Source organism: Sander vitreus, chromosome 4 (assembly GCF_031162955.1).
Source record: "Sander vitreus isolate 19-12246 chromosome 4, sanVit1, whole genome shotgun sequence".
Taxonomy (NCBI): domain Eukaryota; kingdom Metazoa; phylum Chordata; class Actinopteri; order Perciformes; family Percidae; genus Sander; species Sander vitreus.
The window spans coordinates 30,261,873-30,288,277 of record NC_135858.1 but is presented as its reverse complement, the minus strand read 5'-3'; the positions used below and the strand labels follow the sequence as shown (position 1 = coordinate 30,288,277).

Sequence of the window (26,405 nt, the reverse complement as noted above, 5' to 3'; positions counted from 1 at the left end):
CGCCCAATGATGACAATGTCGTACAGGAAGATAACCTGAAATATGGTGTGGGAGAGGGGAAGGGAAGTTGGAATTTTCTGTGGGGGAGATTTCTCAAAATGTAGTTCTTTGATGCAGCTTACCAGTCATAGATATGTCCTGAAAAAAATCACATAGTTGCCTAAAATGTCCTGGAAAACAATGGGCTGCCCAGGAAAAGCATTTAATCTAATATGAACTGTGACAACAAGCATCACAAGCATTCCACATTTATTTTCCCAGCTGGCAGAGCAGCCCAAAGGCCAATGTCAACGTTGTACCAATGCAGTAAGTAGTTGATCCTTTATACTTTGAGAAAAAAAAAGTAACAGCATGGTGCCTAATAATCTTTGGAATTACAAATGTATATCCTAATTGGACAGTATCTGTACCTCCCATAATTTATATCCAACGCCGTCTTTAAGTCATAACATTTTAAGTTGCATGTCCTTTATCTACTAAGGCTGAAAGTAAAGCTATCGGTATGCTACATCACAAGTGCTTGTCAGATGGCCGTAGAGCTATGGAAACCCTCCCCCCAACGGATTTCCCATGTTGAATTAGGGGGGGCCTGCATCCGACAATTTCTGTGACCTTCCCAAACCGATGATGTGACTTTCACACACCCACTTCACGCTGTGATTCGCCAGCTGTACGATAGTGAGGAAGGAGCCAGAGTTTGAACTTCTCTCTCTCTCTCTCTCTCTCTCTCCCTCTCTCCCCCCCCCCCCCCCAATCCCTTAAGCATATATTTCTCTCACTTTTCACATTTACAATCGAGTGGAAGACCATTAATGTCTTTCAAGAGAGACTTAGACATATTTAAAGAATATTGTGTCTGCCCCTCTCTTTGACAGTCCGCTGTACACCCTCGCCTTTGTCCGTAGCAGTTCAGAGAAAAGTTATTAACACTTTTTTGTTGAGAGAAAGCAGCTCAACCGTAAATGACCGCAAAACGCAGTAAAGACTGAAATGGAAACGCATGCTACAACATTTGTTGTAAGGTTTAAGCCAATGCTTTTTCGGGGGTAACGCCATTCACTTTACCGGCAGTATTAACAGATAAAGCCACTGTATCTTGAGAAGCTTGTTGTTTTATTGTTCAGGCACTGACGTCACTCACTTAAAGGAACACGCCGAGTTATTGGGACTTTAGCTTATTCACCGTATCCCCCAGACGGCTCCACCGGTAGCTTAGCCTAGCACGGATCCTGAAGGTAATTGGTTCCATCTAGCCTACTGCTCCGAATAAGTGACAAAATAACGCCAACATGTTCCTATTTACATGTTGTGATTTGTATAGTCACAGCGTGTACAAATAACAAGGTCACATGAGACACAGCCATCTTCTAACCGTATATAAACTGGGAACTATATTCTCAGAAAGGCAAAGCAGTGCTACTTCTGCTACTTGGGCGAAGTGATATGCTTGCACCTGAGAAGTCCAGAGCAGAGACCGTCGGACATAGTTACAACACGCACGGAGATGAGAAGGGTATGTATGGACTTATCTAACACTGGGGTTTACGGTGAATAAGCTGAAGTCCCAATAAGTCGGCGTGTTCCTTTAAGGCACCCTGCTATTCTCGCTCTAACTTAGTCTTCTCTCGTAACGGGGTTGCGTTTAACCGCCATACCTTGGTATAACCTAGTATATGGCAAGGTTTCAATACCTGGAACAATCATTCTGCAGCGCAAACGTTCACTGCTCCAGTACGTCTTAGATACGACCTGGCAACGGGAGGTATTAATAGTCCGCTTAGTCTGTGTCGACGACGTTTAATTTCGGGGATTGCTCCGGGGCCGCTGGAAATTCTGCCGGATGTCCCTCATTTTTGGACGGATGTCCCTCACCTTCCGCTTTCTTTGTGTTGTAATTCTAAACTCCAGTGGATTTCTGAGGACTATGGTTAACTGCTCCTCAGATCTCTGCAGGGTAAATCCAGACAGCTAGCTAGACTATCTGTCCAATTTGAGTTTTCTGTTGCATGACTAAAACGTACACGTCCCACCAAAACAAGTTCCTTTCCGAGGATGTTTTGCAGAGGCACTGTTGCTTCAACCGGCGCTTAGCACCACCCAAGATGATTGTGATTGGTTTAAAGAAATGCCAATAAACCAGAGCAGGTTTTTCTCCCATCCCGGAATGCTGTATGGACTAGCCAGACCTTCCTCCGCAGCGCTGTGGAGGAAGGTCTGGCAATGCGAGACTAAAGTCCGCTTAGCTCATAGAACCCTACAGCTGAGAAAGCTACGAGCCAGAAAGCTAACGTTATGCTACCAAGTTTCAAATTCAATAACAAATGTGTACGGTTGACAATCAGTAAATGTAATTTGACGGTATGTTAAACAAGAAGACAAGCTAGGTATCCAGCCATGTCATTGTCCCCAAATCAATATCAAGACTTTCAGGAAAAAACGATCCGCCATGTGTACTGTCGGCCGCAGCCTGAAGTAGCGAGCTAAACAGAGAACGGGACGGGTGATGATCGCTGTGAAACAAAGTCAGAGGGACAGTGTAACTTCTTTTAGTTTGTGTGTTAGCACCATCCGGTGGTGTTCAGAGGATTGGCACTGAAGTACTAACGCTACACTCAGTGTTTATAAGAAATAAGGAAATAAGATATTCAGGTCATTATTTTTCTATAAATGTAGCACATTAATTTGAAACGGTAAACCGACAGTTTCACTGGCCCTACTTAGAATGTGTCCTATATCCCCTTTTAATTGACACCCAGAGTATTCACCCAGACCATGGTATAGTGGGAAGTAATAGTTAAACATCTATGGGCTGGTGTCATTGTTGGCAGAAAACTAAATTAAGCGTTACATTTGCTTTTGTGCTTTCTCATTTAATTTAAAAGAGCATGCTGTAATGTGATGAAGTGTGGAGACCCAGGCTCTAACCTCTGCAGATGTTTCCAGCTTGGTGAGCGCATCATTGAATACAGTTGGCAGAGACGTTGATGAGGAATTATGTCTCTGGTGATATGACCTCAGTAAATTGAAGGGCTGCACAATATGAGCAAACTATCTAACTGGGATTATTTTGACTAATATTGCAATTGCGATATGATTCACGATATTGTAAGGAAATGATCATTTCTCCATCATTATTGTCATTTTCATTATAAAAATATTCAAATTTAAAAATAAAATGTAAATGAATATAATGTGACTTATGCGAGGATCCGTACCAAAGAAAGCTTTCCTTCTTTAGTCTGTAGGATATGATTTGTCTCCGCAGCACCACAATAGTTAATTAAAAATGCTTTGACGCATTATTTGCCTTTTAACAAATATTGCTATTGTCATAGTTGGAATAATAGTGGAATCTTTGTGTGCATGTAAACGTACTCAGTGAAGGGGAGTGCGCAGTGTAAAGGAAACTGATGACTCACAAATTGGGAGCTGCAAAAAGATGATAAAGTGGATGGAGATGGAAAAAAAGGGAAAAGTAACTTCTTGGTTGCTGTCATTCTGCAGTCACTCTATATGTGCAAATCTCCATAAAAGTTAAGTAAATGTGTTTGGTAAAAGAAAATGTATAAAATGCATAGAGAGGCAGATTAGAGTGTCAGTACAGTAATTAGCTGCTGCTTGTTTTTGTCAGCTGCCTCGCCTCAGGCTTAACCAGAGCTGACCAAGCTCTTAAAGCAGGTATGACTGAAGTCAAGATATCTCTGTCTTTACTGAGACACCGTCTCAGTTTCACAGTAAAACCAAGCAGACGCTACCTCCTTTTTTAATATACTGACGATCCAATTGTACACAAAGACTCAAAACATTGGGGAAGTTGGCTATGCTTGTGTTAAGCTTGACAATCAGACTGAATGGCCATTTCATTTCACTCCATTGATCCAGCCTGACACTGTGCTTATATTAGCCGATCTTTGTTCCTAACCAATCAGTAGTTTTGTCCTAACTGAAACATAGCAGCAGGTGGGGCCAACCAATAATGAAGATCTGTTTATTATATTAACAGTATATGTTTCATGATGTGGAATAGCCTCACAATGTTAAGTTACTTTTCCTGAAAAGCTTGCAGCTTCAATAGCTACAGTTTCAATGTAGCATACCTCACGCTGGCAGGTAACATATCGATCCACTTAAAGGGATTTTTCACTGTTGGAAAGATGAATATATCTTTAAAGTGGGTCGCTTATGTAGTAGAAATGTGTTTATTTTTTTTTAAATTGGTGCCTTCTAGGCCGAGAAAAGCCAGAAAATGTGTTTTTGGCTCATGTGGATGAAAGACACCAAATCCCAATGCACTTGCTTCGCTGCTTTTGAGTCCACTCCCTAGCCACGCCTACCGTTTACAGACAGACAGACAGTGAGACAGTCAACTCTACCCAAGTGTGTTTTATTGTCATTTCAACCATATACACGAAACAACTTTTCACCGTGGCTCAAGTGGTGTTACACATTTAAAATATATAAAAACGACATTGTATAAAAACAACATACGAAACAGGCTACATTTAGTGCACACACATTAGGCTCCGTAAAGTTCAGCTAATGCATACTAGCAGTAGCGCTTGGTGGGCTGTAAACACCGAGTATAAACACAGCCGTAAATTTGCGTGGAATGTAGAATGGTCGGCATTTATCAGTCCACAAACTCCACCAGCAGTTAGCAGTTAGTTGGATACAAATCACCCCATTTCTGCACCAGTCCGTGTTAACACAGCCCACCTCCACTAGTCTTACCCGGCGACAGAGCAGCAGGCCTGGTAGCTAGATAGTCCGGTACACTGTTGTTCAGCCGTGTTTCCACAACAACAAAAACACCGCAGTCTCTGAACTCGCGTTGGGAGTTTTGTTGAAGTTGGATGTAGTCCAGTTTGTTGTCTAATGAGATGACACTTGCAAGCAGGACTGATGGAACAGATGGCCGGGTAGCGTTAGCTTTCCACCTAGCTGTTTTCCACTCCTGCACACCGCTGTCGAGGTCCATTTCCCCGGCTAGCGGCATTGGGCGACACCGCAGGCTGAGGTGCTGGTCTCCGTACCAGGCGAAACTCGCGCAGTGTGTTGAGTATTCCGTCTGTAATGAAGTGTCCTGCATATTCTCCGATCTGTATCCCGGTGGTACACGTGCAGTAGTTTGAATGCACATAATTGTTGTAAAAGTTTTCTGCTGAAAAGACGGAGCCTGTTGGCGAAGCTTCAAGATGGCTGACACTCGTTTTGCTGTCCACCTACAGTCCAACCCCCTATTGGCGGGTTGAAAACATGCGGAAGTAGCTCCTACTACTGGCTGTAGTCCATTGCCTGTGGGCAAAAAATCTTCCGATGACGCAAAAATCGTCGTTTTCTGTCAGATGGACAATGACCCGAAGCATGCTGCGAAAGCAACCAAAGAGTTTTTTAAGGGAAAGAAGTGGAATGTTATGCAATGGCCAAGTCAATCACCTGACCTGAATCCGATTGAGCATGCATTTCACTTGCTGAAGACAAAACTGAAGGGAAAATGCCCCAAGAACAAGCAGGAACTGAAGACAGTTGCAGTAGAGGCCTGGCAGAGCATCACCAGGGATGAAACCCAGCGTCTGGTGATGTCTATGCGTTCCAGACTTCAGGCTGTAATTGATTGCAAAGGAGTATTAAAAAGTTAAAAAGGTTAAAAAGTGAAAGTTTGATTTATGATTGTTAATCTGTCCCATTACCTTTGGTCCCTTAAAAAGTGGGAGGCACATATACAAACTGTTGTAATTCCTACACCGTTCACCTGATTTGGATGTAAATACCCTCAAATTAAAGCTGAAAGTCTGCAGTTAAAGCACATCTTGTTCGTTTCATTTCAACTCCATTGTGGTGGTGTATAGAGCCAAAAAGATTAGAATTGTGTCGATGTCCCAATATTTATGGCCCTGACTGTATGTATATATATATATATATATATATATATATATATATATATATATATATATATATATATATATATATATATATATATATAATATGATATGTGTGTGATATATATATATATATGTGTGTATATATATATATGTGTGGTGTGTATATATATATATGTGTGTGTATATATATGTGTGTGTGTGTATATGTGTGTGTATATGTATATATATATGTATATATATGTGTGTGTGTGTGTATGTGTATATATATATATATATATATATATATATATATATATATATGTGTGTATATATATATATATATGTATATATATATATATATATATGTATGTATTTTTTTTTACATTTTAAGATAGTTTCATGTAGAAGCCATCTTAAATTTCTACATGTTAAATACACAAGCTATGACATGTAAGTAGTGGTAGTAAATATGGCTGTACCCAGCTATGGTTGTCTAATCTGACTCTGGGTAAGAGCGTTCCTCTAAATGCTGGACTGTTCCTTTAAGAGAATTAGAGGGGAAAATGTAGGCCAATATTTAATAAATGGTGTACCACATTTGATGGCCCAGGCCTAACTCATAGAGCAAATTAGGGACAAGTGTCCCTATTGGTCTCCCTTAATTTCTTGAGACAGACGCAATCCAGTTTAATATTTGTCTCAGTTAAACACAAAACAAACGCACATCTTCTTTTAGTTTTATGGGTGACTTTATTGTAGATGATTTCAGCTATGTCTTATCATTTCTGTGCATTATGACTCCCAGCTGGTGGATCTGTGCATGCTGCACTGAACAAAGATTGTAAATATTAGCCGCAGTAAATGCCAGATTCCCTCATGTAATGTCAGTTTCCATAACCAGAGGCCATAAATGCAGCAGAGCCTGTCAAACTGCATGTATTAGAATGTACTCATTAATTTAACTTGGTCACATATAAAAAAGAAAAATGCTATTTAGATATTTTAATTGGATTACTATTAATGGGGATTAGATCTGGGGTTCTGAATGTGTCACTCTAATGGTTGCTTGGATATTAGGGCTATTATGCTGTCAGTTTGTGACCTAAAAGACTGAGGGAAGATGAAAGTTCTCCGTTTAAAAACCCGTTTCTTCTATAATATCACCTGATCCTGGTTTCACAATGCATAAGGAACATCATTTCACTTGTATCTAATGTGGAAAAGTCTCCATTATGTCTCCTTCTATGTACTTACATGGAGAAAAAAAAACATACATGCTTGTTGCACTTGGATGATGTGGATGAAGTTTTTTTTTTTTTTTTCCATTCTCAAATGCCCAAGTTGAAAGAGAATTCTGATTAATAGGAACTGTACTGTACAGCCAGTCCTTGCAAACTGACGTTGATGATGTACTTACTTATCTTCAGAAATTTCCCCATCTGCTTAGTCATCCGTACTGCTGCTTGCTTATGTGTAATGTGTTCGCAGACACAAGCGGTGCAAGCATAGCTTCATGACTTGACTGACGCAAGAAGGGTCTAAGGATAAGGCCAGTGGCTCAGTGTTACAGAATAATGTAAGTCTTAGTCGGAAGCAGCATGCTTGCCCTCAGCCATGGAAATTTCCCGCTCTGACAGTCCATCACTCATAAGATAGGAGCAGTGATCAAGGTCACTCTGCGTCCAGAACCATGCTGGGTGGAGTTCTGCTGGAACAGGTCCAGGAGCTTCACTGCTGAATCGTCCTGCATCTGTCATGCATGTCAAACTATTCAGAAACATTTGAGCAACTCTCTAATCAGGAAGCGTCCTAACTCGATGAACCAACCCCAAGGTGTCTCGGTGTCAACCATAACAAGAGATGTGGGGTTCTTTAAATGCTAAGTAAGGGTCTTTCAGTGCGTCCTATCCTTTCTCCTTTAGCCAAGGAGACATAGAACCATTACTTAGGAAAAGACAGAAGACCCCTTGCACCAGTGCACAACTCACTGTGTGGGCATTCCTGACCAACTGATTTGGAATTTTAAATTGTGTGTTCAAACTGCAGCAAAGATAGATGAATGGTAATGGACTTGCATTTATGTTGTGCCTATCTAGTCTTCCGACCGCTCAAAGCGCTTTACACTACGTTCCGCATTCATCGGCTCTAATCTAGTTATTCACATGCACATATGCACACCAAAGACACAGCAAATTGGGGTTCATCATCTTACCCAAGGAGACCTCGACATGCGGACTAGAAGGAGCTGGGGAAGAACTGCAGATCCTCCGATTAGTGGACGACCCGCTCTACCTTCTGAGCCACAGCCTCCCCAAACATGTATTATGCATGCATATATTATAATAACTGGATACAGCGTTCAAGGTAGAGCCCCGTTCATTCTTATGAGGGTTGCTTAGTGGCGCATGAAGCCATCATGGAGCCAAAAATTACCTTCATTATCGACACTGCTTCCGCACTGTGCGACCCATAGAGACGGTGCAGTAAAGACCTCGGCCGGTCGAGCCGGCAAAGTCTCACACTTTGACTCAACCTCCTCCCTAAGACATTTAATAACTTTATAACAACTTAGTTCCACCGTTGCTACTTCGAGATGGCAGCAGTCATTCTCATAACCGCAAGAGGTTGCTTGTTAGAGTAGACTAGTCTCACTTTGCTAGACCTTCCTCCACCGTGGCCACACAGCATTCCGCGATGGGAGAAAAACATGCTTGGGTTTATTGGCGTTTCTTTTCTTTTAACCAATCCCAATTGTCATGGGCGGCGCTAAGTGCTGTACGGAGCCATGGTGCCTCTGCAATATAGCCTCAGGGAGGAACTTGTTTTGGTGGAACATTTGCCCGTTCAAAAGTTGTTTTAGTCGTGCAACAGAAAACTCAGATCGGACAGATAGTCTAGCTAGCTGTCTGGATTTACCCTGCAGAGATCTGAGGAGCAGTTAACCATAGTCCTCATAAATCCACCAGAGTTTCAAATGGCAACACAAAGGAAGCCCAAGCCAACGGGCTAAATGAGTGAAATCCAGCGGAACGTCGAGGACATAGACTAGAGTAGTCAGGTCCTTAAACTGGTTCTTCCAACCACTGCTGTCATTTTCTGCCGAAAACAGTTTTGTTCATTACCAACTATCCTTATTAATAAAATGCTGAACACTTCCAGAATAGCTTATTCCTTATGTGTTCAAATTTCACTTTCTTTACGTGTCTTCTTAGAACGCTTAAGCTAGTTCATGGACTGTTGTGGGCCAGAGGACTGTATGGGGTACTGTATTATAATTAAACTTGACTTGAATCCAAGGGCACGTACAGTCATATGGAAATACATTTAATGTCTTTTTGCCAAGAGGACTCTTGAAGAGCACTCAATGTTGCTGTAACATAATTCTATTGTGCAGAAACTGGCAGCTCTCCTAATTCAATTGGTTTTCTTCAAGCCAAAGGTAAAAAGAAAAATCAAGATACTTTCATCCTGATTTATCATAACAGTGCCATAAATACCAAATAAATCCTGAATTATTACCACTGTAGTATATTTAGTTACCAAGAGCCCACTGTCATATCTTTACTTAAATGTACGCATGTGGTGTCTTCATACAACGTGCTGTTGATTGAAAGTGAATCAAGATGATGTAAGTTGTAGATGTTATTTAAGTGCTGCTGTGTTCAGGAGGAATTGGGGGTTGTGTGCATTGGACTTGATTAGACTGAGGTTATGTCAGCCTTGACCCTGTCTGGGTATGCTGTCCTCAAACTAGATTCAGCTTCTGAAATAAGAGCAGACGTTTGCAAATTTCAAAAGGGAGTCAGATCAAATTGAAGATGATTTGATGTCTATGTGTTAATGGATGATTGACATTTTAACAAAACACTTAAAACCTGAAGTTCAAGTTCAGCAAAGTGAATTATTTATTGCAGACTTGAAAAAAACCCAAAGTTGCATTGTTTTTTGTTTTTTTTTATTTTTTTTTCCAAGAAAACCATGACCCATGCTTTTTTATGTGGTAATGATTTTGTGTCTCATCTTAGTGTCGATCCTATTTGGAATATGGTGTTTACATGGGCCATTAAGAAACCTTGGCAAAACAATAGCCACTCAAGGTCCGCTTACTCTCTTTTTGTGGAGCTTCTGACCGTATCACATGCTCTTCATCAGCGGATAAAGTTTATTCAGCAGTCATGGCGTTGTAGATTTTCAGACTGTTCATTACTCCCAGCACTTTTTGGGACTTATTGTCCATTTATCTTAAGTTAAGCTTGGCAATTCATTCTTGACCTCCATGGGGAATTGAGCTAGCAAAGTTGCAATTACAGGGCTTGCTTCTTGAACCACTCATCAGTATCAGAATCAGCTTTAATGGCCAAGTGTTTACACATACAAGGAAAAGAAATTTAAAATGTTTGAACATTTTTGTAGGCCGGAAAGTTTGCCCTTATCAACCAATTATGGCATCAGTAGAGCTCTCATTAAACATAGATAGATAAATCAGTTAAAGGATGGAACCACATCTGAGCATTGGCTGACCTTTGCAAAAAAGATTTGAAGCTTAAGGTCAACACTTAACAGGCCGAACATCAATGCATCCTCATAAACTGGTTTGTACGATATAGTACGGAAATATATGCACACCAATTCCTATGACATCCTACGAAATGGGTGACCGCCAGCTGGTCACGTGATGCTGGCTACAGAGCTCCGTCGTATCAGCGGCCGTTGGTAGTGGAGTTTAGCCGAGCAATAGTGAGCGTCAAGCGGCGACGACAGTTAAGTTTAGGCACCAAAACGACTAGTAAAGTTTAGGAAAAAGATCGTGCAGAGGAACGCACACACGTTTCCTTGGTGAAAGTATTTTGTTTTCGCTGGGACACGAACTCCACTCCACAGCGTGAAAGCGCCGTGTTTTTTTCATGAACCAACCCGACCTCCTCCATAGGCGGTCCACAGCGTTCTTATACAGCAACAGTCGATGTGGCGCATACAGCAATAAATATGTGGAATACATATGAAGTAATAGCTATATGTTCGAATGGTTCATGAGAACAGACTGCGAACGTATGATACACCCCAAACATGCTGCAGGTTATTAATCGTACGTAGCTGTCTACATAATACTGACATTACACTGGCATTTCATCTGTGCAGCTGTTCCAGAACTATATTATTTTTTTTATAATTCCCTGGTTTTGTTATTAAAACAACAAATATGTTTGGCTTTCTCATTGTATACCATTTTGGATTCTGTCAGGCTCATACCGTTCAACATTTTACTTGAATGTATTTTTGTCTTTGACTACTTAAAGTGTAAGTATGAACAATGGAATTTCATGAAAATATAGATATATCAATTGTTTCTATGTGACTGGGAGAAGTAGGCCTAAGGGTCTTGCTCTTGGCTTTACCTTGAAAAGCTCTCAGCAGACCACATCGACTTGCCTCTGCACAGTGTTTCTACTACTTTTGTGACCTTGCATCCCCTGCGATTCTGTCCCAATTGAAGTTACCGAGGACGAAAAAGAAAGTCTTTCCCTGTTAACTTGAAGACTGATCTAACATGATATATATGTCTGTATTGTATACCTCGGTCTTGTTATTCTTCGCCATCTCTGACTTGAGGGACATTCTTGTTGTCTCCCTGAGCGTCCTCCTTCCGTCACTCTAATCAGCCCTTTTAATGACTCTCGCTATCAACCACCCAACGCCTCACTGTCACCCCTGGGAGTTTCTGCCTGGAAAAGAAATGAAAAGGGAATGCAGGGGCTGACGGCAGGCAAGGGGCTCATCAGTGAGACTGTGGGGAGACCGGGGGCTGTAGTAATACCAGGCCTTTGCCAGTCCATCAGTGACACTGCCAGCTCGCCTCCCCTGCCTGCTGGGCAGCTGATGTCATGATGAATGGGCTTTTCCTGTCCCAATCCAATCCGGTACTGTCCTCTAACGGCACGACAGAGAGCCAGGGAAAAGAGGCTAAATAGGTGCTCAAGGGCTTTTGGTCTCATATACAGTAAGCTGTCATGTCAACTTTATTTATAGCGTGCTTCAACTTCTTAAACTTCCTTCTTAAATTTCACCTCGTAAATGTATCATCTTTAGAATTTCCTTCCTGATTGACTTGGTAACACTGTGGTTACTAGTGGTAACAACACGTGCATTTTAATAACACATGTCCCAGACTTTTCTTGCATGGCAGAAATATTAACCAGAGGGCAGAAGCACGCTTTGAGCAGCTTCCCTGTCAGAAATGCAACCGATGAAAAACAACTGGTGAATCTTTTTACAGCACAGTTAAACACACTGTTTTACTGAGGTAAATATATTTTTCAAAGCATATTTTTAATTTGAGGTCCACCTATCGTGTTTTTTTCTGAGCTTCGACCAGACACAGCCCTCTATTCAGCCAGACAAAACCCATCCCTGAACAGACACACGGGTTACGCATATATTGAAGCAACTTTAACTAACTTACTACGAGTCACTAACTATAATATCTAGACTCTGCGCCCTACTCTTTATCTTCTAATGGAGCGGTAAGTCCGCCCGCTGAGCCCGTTTTAATCAGCGCAAGTGACGAGTGAATTTTAAATGTTTCACGTTCATTACAAAGCAGTTTTCAGTCTCATTTCCATGGATCTGACACCTGATGGGCTGTGCTTCTTTCAGACAGTCACCCGGCCTCCCTGGGTTCCCGGCGGCTGCCGGGGGATGGGAGCTACATTAGGGCAGTCCGTACCGATTAACGATACTGGAGGCTAAGATACAACAGCTAGCGTTAACGGTCGCGTTTCCCTGGTGCGGAGCTTTGCCTCCAACACGACAAATACACTACAGTTACTACATGTACAATTAGGGAGGCAGAGAAATGGCTAAATTTGATGCACAGATCAACATAGAGCCAGAGAGAGAGCGAGAGAGAGAGAAGCCACCGCTAACTGCTAAACTAAAGTAGCTAACAGAGCTAATGGCATGTAAACAAATGTAGGATTAGCAAGAAAGACATCGCTATGTAGTGTAACGTAGTGTAACACACACAAAAATGTTAAGCTCCATTCTAAGGAAGCAGCATTCACATACTAATTAAAGGAAATAGATCTTTAGCTCACTTTGACTGCTGGTCTGACTGGTAACTTGGAAGTCTTTTGAACTCTTTTTTTCATAAACTAAATAAAGTGTAGGCTCTGAAATCTTAAGACCTAGTTATTGTTTTGCTATAAAACGTACTGTGTACCTTGTGATATTTAGGGCTGACGTCTCCATGTTGGTTGATCGATATGCTCATGTACGACCAAATTCTCATTGGTTGGACAATCGCTGGTGTTACTTTCATAAGGCCGCCTCGCCACCAAAGCATTTCTTCCAGCTGAAAATGTCAGGTGTTGTTTTGAAAACACCCAGCTAGGAGCGCTTTGGAGGCGCAGCGTTTTTTCCAGCTGAGACACTTTTGTTGGGTGTGATTGCTATAATACGGAATATCCACGGAAGTAAAAATGTCACTTGCTCTGGATGAAGGGAAGGCTGAAGCTTGTAGGTAGAGAGGACACATATACGGTTCAGCAGTATTACTTTCTCCTTCGTTGTTGTTGTTCAGCACTTGTACATGTAGGATGTGACAGTTGGTCTTTGTTGTCCCTTCCTCCACTGTGATTGGACAGCTGGGGAAAAGTGACAGTGACAAGCTCAGCTTTTTACCCAAAGTTCTACATTCTTCAACTCTCTGTGACCAGAAACAAATTCCAAACGTGCAGCGCCTGGGGCAGAATAGACGCTTAACACCTTGTCATGCTGCTGCTGCTGTTTGTAGCATTGTGTGAAAATGCTGCGCTCCCATTTTTAAAGCATTTAACACGTATAGTGACCTATAGTGGTGGACACACAATGCTACAAGGTAGAGTGCACTCAGTGCACTGTGGACGATTTAGTTAATACAGAAATAAGATGCTGAAGTTTTTTCCCCAACGACCAATCAATTGGTTGAAGAGAAAGTAGAATTGCAGACAACCACGACTTTCTTTGGTTGAATATAGCCCTAGTGATATTGAGTTTGAAGGAGAAGTAACTTTGTTTTAAACCGTACAGACAATCAAAGACAAAGATGAGGACCAGAGTCCATCCGTAGCTGCGAGGGTCTGTGTAACGTCAATTTTGTCATATGTCCAAGTCCACGAATGTTCCACCAAAATGGCAGTGTTAATGGATGTGCTGTATTCACCATCCTTGGTCCTATTCTCGTTAAGCAGTCACATACACCATTTTCCTTTTCAAACCATTATTCAGCCAAATGCAACACACAAAGGATCCTCCTCCTTGCTGTCAGGAGGTCGGCATCATGTTTTGTAGTGTGCATGTGTGGAACGTGTCTGCATTTGCAGACCTTCGATTGTAGTATGTATAGAAGCACTGCTGCAAGTCCACAGCTGTTGGCGTCTTCATCCATGCTAAAGTATGACCAAGGCTTACTGCTGTATTCCACCAGGCCAGGCGTTCCTGCAGCGCCGCAGCCGGCAGCAATCATGGCAACCAAGACATTGCTTGTAATTCCAGTAGCAACGCAGCGTGTCCCAGAAGCAGCAGGTCTATTTTTGACGCAGCTGCGGGGAGTTCAATAGGCCGGGATGGAGTGGAAGGTCTAAAGCATCCGATCAGTTTTCAAAATAAACACCCTGTGAAGACTCCCGACCGTATATCGCATCACTAAACAATTTTACAACTAAAACACAGCCACACATCTTTAAACCATGTCGTTCATACAGTAACTGGACTAAATGGAAGAAACCATTTAACCATATACACTACTTTTTATGGTAGAAGCACAAATATCCTAGCTGCCAGACCCACATCAAGATGTGGGGTCTGGGAACTCACCATTGGCAGGGCTCAATCCGAGGGGCGGGATAAACGGTTGGCTTTCAAATTCCCTCTACACTCATAGCCAACCAGAGCAACGCTAGTTGATAGACTTTTGCCGTATCTGGTTGACAAAACTCCGAACACATCTTCCTTTTTGAAGAATGACTTCAGTGCTTCCAGAGTCGCGGCTCAAGCCAATTGGAAAGACTGCTGTTCGCCAGCAGCAGCAGCCATCTTCTTTGTTTTCAAGTTGCAGGGAATTCACGCGGAACCGTCGCAACTCTGCCGTCATTATATTAAACCCGCCCACCGACTCTATACACAATGTGATTGGCCTGACCAGAATTTTGTTTTTCCAGCTCGCAAGCCAACGGAGAGTTGCTAGACTGACCCTGGCTGCAGATTACATTTGCTGCCGCTAGGGTGCGTCTAGATTTCAAAGCTACAAATATCCAGGAAAAATGACCAAAACAACGAAATCTGCAAGTCGGGCAGACAAAACTCTCTGCTTTTGAAACGCTCCCAGCGTGGTATGACGCATGGCAGACGTAGGAACAAAACATCGGCGCAGCCAGAACGCGGCACATCAGCGCCTGGTGGAATTCCGGGGTTACATCTGAGAAACGGCAGTTAAGAAAACCATCTCACGACATTGTCTTTTCAGTAGCTGAGTTAGAGCGTCTGATTATATCACATGCCAACAGCTCCAGAACAGCTAGTAAATGTACCTTCACTTCCAACTGAACTCTGGAACCTGTGCTATTAAAACATGCTTGCTGGTAACGCCAGTAACAACAGGCATTGTCAGATCAACCTAGGACTGAAACCCTGAGAATATAACCAGAGAACATTCCATCAGATGGAAGGAGACAAGTGTGGGAAGAAGCTCAGGTTTCTAACAGAGCAGTGCGAGAACAGGTTTTCACCAATATACATGTATACAGCAGAGACCACGGTGTGTTATATTCAATAACAATATGAATGTAATCTCTTATATAAGTGTTTTAGGAGCCTTGCTATAGTCTTTTGGACCAGCTGTTGGTGAGATAAAGACACCTCAGCGGTTGCAAAGTATGAAGTATGTACTTTAATCAATGTGTGCAAATCCAAAATGTAAACAGTCAGTGGGAGTTTGCTGTGCCAAATAAATAAGCGCACAGATCAGTGAGTTGACTTTTTGAGCACATTTCATCTCCACTTTTGTCTGTTAAAGTAAATGTTAGAATATTATGTTTTTGCATCCTTGGTGTACCAAGTACACAGCTATTTTTATGCGTCTGTGTGCACCTTGGTTCACAACATGAGGAACAATCATTGTCATATTCCAGGGTTAACTGAGAGAGCTTTTACCATGCACGCAGACCCCCTGACACAATAAAAATACATCCTGATGTAATGTGAATTAAAGAAACATTAAGGTAGGGCGGAGTAAATATTTCATCCGCAGTGCCTTGGTGTATTTCTAGAGGTATTTAGGCATGTGAATCTCAAGCACTGCAGTTTATTCATTTATGTTTTTGGATTTTCATTTTTAATGGCCATGACACTAACGAGTGACTCTAGACAGAGGTGTGGATGCAGGGATATGTGATAATCTGAAACTAAAACAATATTTTTTAATTGAAAGTTGTTTCTAGTATTGCAGTTGAAGCCATCTAAAGTGATGTAATAAATGATTGATGATAGACAAAGGTGACCTGGTTTGCTATCTACTACTATCCTAAGTCTCTTATTTGATATTTTGGTGGAACGGACTAAGACGCGAGGAAGGAAAGCAAGTGAAGGAAACGTGGATGCAATTACATATGCAGTATGGCTATGTTCAGAAACTAGTATCATCTGGCGACTTCCACGTGCAGAAACTCAAGTGAAGAAATATTACCTCTTCTGAAGAGTCCATATTTTTTTAATCCTCTGTGTCCTCCTTGGCCATTAGCAACTGTGTGGAGGAGGGGTATGCGCAATCACCAACAGTTTTGTTGTCATTACTTACAATTCCTCATGGGGGTGACAGAAACTACGCACTATATCTTTGAAAATAATAATCGAAAGGCAGTTGTGGTCTTGACCTTTTCTTCCTGAGTCCTCTTTATCTGAGACCGAAAAAAGGCCGACTAAAGATGTGGTCGATGACAAGACGAGACCAAGACCTTCAAAAAGTGTCTCGAGACCATGACCGATCTTGAGTACTACAACACCGTCGATACCAATACAACATTTTTTCTAGATCTGATACAAATAATCTGATTCAAAAAGGATTGAATGGGTAGGTATTGTTTGACTGGAGGAGTTTCCATACTACTTGGTACTGTTTTTTTTCCGGTCGATACCCATCGAGTACCGATACCCAGCCCTACACACCACTTTCCACAGTAATGCTAGTATTTTCCAGTTTGAAAATATACAGTACCTACTCCATGTTACATATCAAAGATGCTGTCAAGCTATGTGTGATACAGTATTGGATTTGACTTGAGCTCCATTCAGTCAAGTCATTGCCTTTGATCAATGCAGCTTTTATCATGTAGGATACGATTCCATCATGTGTATGCGGTTGATTTAACTCCATAGCAGAGCTACATGTGGAACATACCTGTTGGGATGTGTCAAGGGGGTGTTTCAGGTCTCGTTGTCAATAGTTTCCTGCCAGAGCGCTGCGGTCACACGGGCCTCATCTTTAATCATTCAGTGTAACATCCCGGCTCACGACCCCCATGTGTTTGTCACAATGTGACAGAGAAGTCTTATTAGTCTTCCGTACCCTACAGCAATTGACCGTGTCTTGTTATTTTCTTTTCCCTCTTCCCCCCTAGCCTGAGCACTGCTTCTCTCCATTCAGGCCTCCATCCTGTTTCATAATTATCCATCTGCAAGGCCGTGGGAAGCCAGCGAGGTTGAAGGTAAGTGTGTTTACTGCATAAAGCGCACTCTAAATTGGCTGAGCCATTGATTTTCCATCCTGTTTTTTTTCTTTTAAGAGGTGTAAGAAAGTTGATTGCAGATTAAACAGAATACACAATAGCTGTTTTCACATCCTTCCCTTCACGGCAAACTGCTGCACACTGCTGGTGTAGCATTGTGCACACATTGAGCGTTTGTCGGGTAGTACAAGAGGGCTATCTAGTAAATCTTGATGAAAATTATTATTTTAGTGTTGTCACTGAGCCCCAGGTTTTAAACTACGGTTAACCGCAGTGCAATTTATTAGGTACACACAGCAGCTGATGCAGTCTAACAGAACAGCCCTGTGGTAAGTTGTACCCTCATGAAGTTTACTTGGGGGTAGACAAATAGTTTAGTTTTTGTTCTGTGTGTGTGTGTGTGTCATACACATATATATATATATATATATATATATATATATATATATATATATATATATATATATATATATATATATATATATATATATATATAGCAGCAATCAGCAGTCAGAATGATTTATTTACTGCATACTGTTTGCTAGCAGGCCAATTATAATGTGTTCTGCAAGCCAGTATGGCAAGCTAGCTGTTAGAGGCTGTGACGTTATCTGCAGGACCTCGGTTATGTGCCACTAAACACTAGTGAGTGAAATTGGAGGGAGACGCAAATGATCATCTATAATAGTCATGTTAGGAAGCCTGTTTGTGCTCTGTCCTGTCCATACCAGTTGGCTCTAATGGCATCTAATTTAAAAATGATTCTGTCACATATGCTGGCTAATATAGTACATAACACACACCTATGGCACTGGAAGGTATCCGTGCTTACAGTGGTCTCAGTGCACTTTGCAGCTTGTATGGATGAATCTCATTTAGGTTAGTGTGCACCTTGTGTCCGCACTGTTTTACCAAGCTGTGTATCTTAGTAACAGCGTAAAGCAGCAGGGTTCTCTCCTGCATCGCTGCAAATACTTCCACTGCTCCTACTGTACCCTTTTATCACAGCTTTCTCTCTTCAGTAGTATCTAACCATGCCCCTATGTTTAGCTTTGGTTTTATTTGTACAGGCTTTGCTATATCTGTCTGAGTTTTCTGAAGACACTGTGGAGTGTTTTCATTGGAACTACTTTTTTTTTTTAACCAAATACATATTCACAGTCATTTTGTACACTGTCAAAATGTTGATTATGCAGAAATACAGATTCTCTATTCTGATTCTGTAAACACACATTTGTGTTGATTTAAATTATATTCCATTTAAAAAAATGAAAAAATTCCATTCACCTCCATTGTGTTGGGGTGAAGGCTGGAACCTCAGATACAACCCATCGCAGTGTTTCCCCCAGTGTATTGCAAGCCAGATCGCCTAAGCCACTGAGGAAAAAAATTCTAAATTTATTTTTAAGACTTTTTTTAAACTAGTTACAGCTCTACTTCTGTCTGTTCTCCCCCCCCCCCCCCGTTACACCCCCAGGAGTATATATACTGTACCATACTGCTCCTTGTTTTTAACCTGTAGTTATTTAAATAAGTTTCAATGATCTGTAGATATGTCTTTGTATGTGCTGTTTTTCTGTTATTCATGTATTTCTTTACATGATTTGCATATGCAAGACGGGAAGATGTCTGTTAAATGGTGCCGTCTCGTTATCCCATATGGGGTGTGCCAAATGTTTGGCATGACTCAGACATGAAATAAAACTAAGAACTAAAACTTCACTGAGAACAGTGCTCACAGCGTGTTCACATTCACCCATTTGTCCACATTGACACCTGGAAGCTGCTGCCCCAGGGCAACCACAGTCTGGTCTGCTGGCCACTGAGCAGCAGATGGAGGTTAGGGATCTTGTTCATGGGCACCTCGGTGGAAATCAGGGAGCCCAGGTGTTCTAGTCACTCCTCTTGAGCTCCTTCCCATGGTCTATGTCAACATAGACCAAGCTAACATCTCTTAAATGCTACTTCTTCGAAAATATAGTGGTTTCTGGGTAACTGAAAATGTCCTATAGGGGAGACCGGGGATAATTGTAACATTTTTGACATTTCTGTCTGTATTTTGGAGCTCTTTTAAACCAGTGGGTTCAAAATGTGATTAAAAACTAGTTCCATGTGTCTGCTAATAAATGGTGTAGCTGCTAGACACAGCTAGACACAAGGAGTAAAATGTTACAATTTACCCCAGTCCGGGTTAGTTGTACCATACCCTGGGGTGAAATGTCACATCATGAAATTAGGATTATGACAAAAACTTGATATTGAAACTTATATTCAACACCTAAATTACTTGTACGTATGTGTTGAGAGGCACTCCTCGGTCCGTCTTTCTTTTCAAAGACTGAACTTTAAAGAAAAAACATAAATACAACATTTTCTCACCCAGACTCTTATTACAACTAACCCGGACCGTTGTTGCCGTGCACTAGCTTAATTTACAGCTAACGGCTAAAACATTAGCAATAACAACCTGCATGAAAGATATCCATATAGACACACAATAAACATGATTTGAGTTTGTTAAGTTTAGCTACAAAGCTGGCATTGCTATCCCAAAAATAAATTAGGTTAAAAAAAATACTTTCCTACCTTAAAGCTATAGTGCGTAGTTTCTGTTGCCCCCATGAGGAATTCTAAGTAATGACAACAACACTGTTGTTGCATCCACATGATACAAGCCTTCCGTGATCCCGCACCACCCCCACCCCTCCTCCTCCACACAGTTGCTAGTAGCCAAGGAGGACACGAAGGATTAAAAAGACATGATGGACTCTTCAGAAGAGGTAATTATCTTCACTGGAGTTTCTGCGTGCGAAATTCATCGGTCGACACAATCTTCTGAACATAGCCATACTGAGTGTGGAGCTGATGGTCTTAATTAGCTTTGTATCAACTCATTTGGCAATGGCTTAAATGTAACAGACGTTCATTAATATCAAAGTTGCACACTAAAGCTTTAAAATTAAAAAACAAAAATCTTTCTAAAATGTGCAGTGTCTGTCACAGGGGGCTGATTCTTAACATGTTTATTATGAATCAGCTGATTCGAAACTTGTTCCTGATTGGAGAAATTGGACATGTTACAACTGACCTGTGTTACAACTATCCTTGGTCTCCCCCTAATGATTCATTTCCAGCAGTATGTCTTACCTCTTTTCCTGCAGTGACTGAGTAAAACTACATTTAAAAAGAACACTACTTCCTTCCTCTGCACTGTGGTCTTTTCACATGCTGACCTGATCCTGGGGCTGACTGTGCAGCTCTTGTTGAATACCAATCATTTTCTTAGGAGTGCAGTTTTGTTATGCCGTCCGGCTGGACTTCTCGTCCCGCAGCACAGCATTATCCAGTCCCCAGCTGTTTGACTAGAGCTGCCATCCTCTGCGTCTCCGCGCTTCTCTCTACACTCTGTTTGTGTTGGCTGGTAACGCCGCGCATCTGGCTATTGGTTTTTCAGTTTTTTCACTTACATCTGGGCCACCAACCCTCCGGATCTGAGTGCTGCTTTCTCTTTATTATTCATCTCATTCGCATTGCTGTTTAGCCGAGAGGCAGAACGAGGCCCTTCAAAAGCAGCCCGGTGTAACCCACTATTTTGTCAGCACTTAATTGCATTGGTGCATTTGGAGTGCCAGCAAAATGTTTAATGCAAGAAGCTGAACAGGTGTAATTACTGTTCATTTGATGAGATGTAAGATGATAACCGTTGTTATTGTGCTCATGTACTTCAGAGGAAACCAATCGGCATTAGCATTTGTTTTACTACAGGCTTACTTTGTTCCTCAGTATACGGAAGAGGATGAGTTTAAAATCAGAATTCTGACTTTAATCTCTGATTTCTGATTTTCTTTTTTATAAACTTTCTGTTTGCGTTTTGGCCTGTGTGTTGTTATCAACTGCCCAGTTTGACAGCCAGGCCGGGTTGCCAGATATACATATACCTGTAAAAATGTAAACCCAGCACGCTACAGCTGTAACGTTAGTATAGCCATGAAAGATGAATAGATTCTACCCGACCTAAAAGAAAACGGTTGCGTGACCAGAGACAAACCCCGGGTAAATATTGGAAATGTATTTGAAAGATGGAGACAGCTTAGAGCCCAAAAGGACGCCGAGTTGGCTAATTTCCTCCTGAACAGGTAGGCTAAGCATTAGCTACAGGCTTATTTATCATGGCTACAAGGGACGGGCATTTTATGTCATTTCAACATTTGTGTACCTACATTGAATTATATAGCTAGAGTACCCGAGTTGGTTACGCGCAAAAACAATTGAGACACAGCCAGTAAAGTGATCCCGACTGGTCCTGGCTAACGGCGCCATTCTAACCCTGCCAACTGTTAGCTAACGTTACCGGAGGACCAGGCAAGCGGGCCACGGCTATTTACAACGTGTAGCCTGACAACGGTGAGTTATTTTAAGCCAAGAGAGGGGGGCTGTAAATTGGGAAGAGAGGACCGTGAGTTTGCAGTGTGTTTAGCGATTGTTGCCGTAATTCTAAGCGAACAAAGTGTGTTCAGTCGGGTGGAGAGGATGGCAAGGTAGTGTTACTTTTAGCAGTTCCTATTGTAATTCTAAGCCGAGGAAGTGTTTGTCAGTTGGGTACAGAGCTCTGCGTGGTTTAAAGAAATACAAAGTTTTTCCCCTATCCCAGAATATATAGGTGGTGTAGCCAGACCATACACCAGCGCTGACACAGCACTGTGGAGATATGCCAGATTAAGGATCCTAGATGCCAGAGTGTAGAAACTCCTCCTGGTCTATCCGGTACCTTGTACCCGACCCACAGGGAGAAGAGGTTGTTACCCGTGTGATTTGGATCTTTAATGATTCTCCTACCTCTTTTCCTGCAGTGACTGCTGTAAATATCCTTTAGGCAGGGTAGGATGCCGCCTATTTTATGTTCAGCTGAACAAACAACTCTCTGCAGGGCCCTGCGCTCCTGTTTGGTGCTGTTTCCGTACCGGACAGTGATGTTCCCCGTCAGGATACTCTCGATGATGCAGGAGTAGAAATTCCCCAGTATTTGAAGGGATATCCAGACTCAATCCTCAGGCGTCTGAGGTGAAACAGTTCTGGTTTGACCACAAGTAAAATTACTGAAATTGTCTCATCTAAATGGACCCAGTTCTTCCCCTGAACAATGCCTTTTGATGTGTGTTGGTCCGGTCATTCGTTGTGCATTTGGCGGGGTGTTTTACCATTTAAAAAAAAAAAAGACAAGTAATGCAGCACACACGGGGACACTGAGGTACTGAGGACCTGTTGATATCAACCCTCTGAGAGCCACATAGACCCATTTTGGTGGGGACATGGGATCTTTAGAGAGGAATAGCAGGTCAACAGTATAGGCCACATAAAAGTGTTCATCCTCTGAAAGCTTGGAACCTGAACATTATCTAAAAATTCAGCTTAGTACAGTGTTTTTTTCTAGTGATAAATCTGCAATAAACAAGGTGTTTTGGCTAGGCGCCTAAAATGTTGAAAGTTTAGACTATATAAGGGTTTAGAACATTACGATGGAAGTATATGATGGTGATTCACATTCTCAATAATGGCTCATAAGTTGTTACGGAAATATGTTGGTTTTGTGCGTATTGCACTTTGCGGATGCATAAGGTAACCAACGCTCCAAACGGATGCAGGATATGTGAGGCAGCTCCGGCTTAATACTGCAGAAGAGCTTCAGCATGTTTAACCCAACATGAAACCAGTGATGGAGTATTATTACACCTGAGAGCCAGCCGCATCACAGGCACCAAATTAATTAGACAAAATGTCAAAACAAGCTCTCTTATTTGAGAGGTAATATCACCAAATATTGTATCACTGAGAAATCACAATTTGTAAAAGCTCAAACAGTTAAACTGCCACACTGCCTTTTGCAATAAATCTTTTTTCAACGGCCCAGTTTGTTTTGTATCAAGTTGCGGCTGAAAAGTGTGCTGCATTACTTGACATTTTCTATGGTAAAACACCCCGCCAAATGCACAGTTCAGTCCTTACCAACTCGCTAACGAATAACCCGTCCGTCACACATCAAAAGCAATGTTCAGGGACGAGCTGGGTCCACTTTATGGATGAGACAATCCAGTACTGTTTTACTACTTGTGGTCAAAGAAATAAAGATTATAAAGTTAAAAAAAAAACAAAAAAAAAACAGCGATTGTATGTTGATGACTTTTCTAGGAGCTGATGACAAGACCCCTGACACAATTATTTAGTTACAAATGGACAGCTTTGCCTTCATCAGCATAAGCATGACAGTATATCAGATTTCACAGGAAAAGCAAAAAGAAAACTCGCATAGATGATGCATTTCCAACACAGGTGTTCACATTGAATTCCAAAGAAAGCCTTTGTGTCAGAAAGCACTCTGCTGAAGACTAAAGAGCATTCTATAGAAATTCTTGCAGCCATTGTTTGGTAATGGTTGAATTGTCTGTCAGTTTTTAATTCAGAGTTTTAATGAAATGGAAAAAGTTTTAGATCTGCCATTGGGGAATTGTTATCCTACCACTCAGTCCACAAACCTTGACAACTGCATGGCATGTAATTTCTACATTCAGAGTGCCATTATGGCAAATGGATTTCTAAAGACAGGGCTCTTACCATCTACTTGTCATTACAAACCAACTTTTACACTGCTTAAAGGCCCCGGTTACCAAAAAAAAACAAAAAACGCTTAAATGCATTGTCATATGTAAAAGGCCGATACATCTTACAGGTATTAAAGTGTAATTATTGAAATCACCATTTCCAAGTTAAAATGAATGCTCTCCTTTTAGTTGGAGCTAGGTAAAGCCTTTATTTAGCTGCACTTAATGGTGGGTATGAAGCGTTTTTTTTTTTTTTCTGCAACAGAAATTCAAGTATTTCTCACGGCTGGAGAAGACCCATCAAACTTAACCTGCTGCACTCTTAACACACATTCAGCTTTGCTTTTGTTGTATTTCAGTTCAAGATTCAAGAGAGACCATTTCCTCTGCTGTAGTGTTTACATCATTGTTCACTACACAGGAATCACAAGGTTTAACCTCTTTGGTAGAAGCATGGAAATATAGAATTAAAGCTATTTCTCCAAGCCCAGGAGGCCTGTAGCCCTTAGTGGACAATCACACCAAGAAAACTGATCTGGCGATTTTCCGCAGGGTGGGGGGGGGGTGGGGCAGTGTCAATGAAACAGCCTATTTGTGCGACGCCCTGTTGTGTTCTTAAACCACCCAACAAAGCACAAGTAGACTTTATATTTCACAATTACTGTCTTCGGTCAGATCGTTTATAGATTTTGACGTCCCCGCCTGCACTTGAAGGCAGCTTCATTTCACAAGGGAGAGAGAGATGAAAAGAGATAAGCGAGACCTAGTGAGTGCTTTGTTGTTGCAGGAAACATTCAGCTATTACACAAACTCCCGGGCAGTTCAGCGCTTGTGTTTCTTTTACCCTCATAGTGTTTTAAAACTTGTGGCGGCGATAGAGGCAGTGATGTTTAATGTTTCCTGTACGGGACTCTCACACTGCCTCAAACCACAGCTCAAAACACACTGACATAAGTCTGATCTGCGGTTACATGATTGGCCACCGCAGTGCGACGTGGGGTTGCTTTTCTCCAAAAGCTGAGTCGGTCTCAACTTTGTGCCGCAGCCTAACCGCACTACCACCATTCAAAATGAATGGAAAGATCTGCGTTTTTGCCGGACGGCCGACGCAGGCAATGTGAACGCCGCCTTACCAGTGATGATCTTTGGAAAGACCCAAGGATGTTGACCAAAATCAACAATTAGTGATACTACTAAAGTTGCTTTGATATGCAGCAAATTGGCTGTTTTGGTGGAACGTGTACGTTCAAAGGTTGCTTTAGTCGTGCAACAGAAAACTCAGATTGGACAGATAGTCTAGCTAGCTGTCTGGATTTACCCTGCAGAGATCTGAGGAGCAGTCAACCATAGTCCTCAGAAATCCACCAGAGTTTAGAACGCCAACACAAAGAAAGAGGAAGGTGACGGACATCCGGCGGAATTTCCAGCGGCCCCTAAACAATCCCGGAAATAAAACGTTGATATAGACTAAAGGCCCAGACACACAGACCAGATGGCCGACCCTCAGCAGAAAAGGCAGTTGGACTGATCAGTCTACCCGAATTGGTCAAAAAAGTGCCTCGGAACACACCAAAGCGACGAGACGTATACGTCTCCATAACAGCAGGCGGCGCTAATCTGTATTGTCGGCCAACAATGAAAACCGGTAGCTGATTGGACGAACGCGTCACGTGGGTCTGGTTTCTCCGGAAATTCAAAGACAGACTGTCATGGCGGCTTGTTCAGAATACGATCTCATATTTTACTAAAATAGTTAACCGAAACGTGTTCATGAAAACATTTTAAAGTGCCCATATTATGAAAAAAACATTCGGATTTGGGGTGTTCTTCTGTGTCTCTGGTGCTTCCACACGCATACAAACTTTGTAAAAAATCCATCCATGCTGTTTTGAGTGAGATACGGTTTCTGAATGTGTCCTGCCTTCAGTCTCCGAGTGAGCTGTTCAAAATCGGAAACGAGCTGGCTAACCACAACTGTTAGCTCGTAGCATTAGCGTTAGCATGCTAACGCTAATGCTATTGCTAGCATGCTACCTCATTCTCAATAGCAAAGCACTGCTACAACACACACAAGTTCACCATAATCTACAAAAGAACTACTTCCATGTGCGCCCTCATTTAGAAGTCTCCCAGCTAATCCTGCCTTGTAACTGACTGAAGTTGGAGAAACAGCCTTTCTTTTACTGTCT

General features: G+C 41.9%; 1 protein-coding gene across 5 annotated transcripts in view; it reads left to right on the top strand.

The window, feature by feature from the left end:
- Nucleotides 1-26,405, top strand: part of fhit (fragile histidine triad diadenosine triphosphatase) — a 417,147-nt gene that overhangs the window by 18,775 nt on the left and 371,967 nt on the right. For 4 of the 5 annotated variants that reach the window (XM_078247548.1, XM_078247551.1, XM_078247547.1 and 1 more), the window contains one exon: nt 17,513-17,599. The gene's annotated coding sequence lies outside the window, so the exon portion shown is untranslated. Of the gene's footprint in view, nt 1-261; nt 307-17,512; nt 17,600-26,405 lie in introns of all 5 variants that reach the window. The other variant, XM_078247549.1, reaches the window with a different exon arrangement.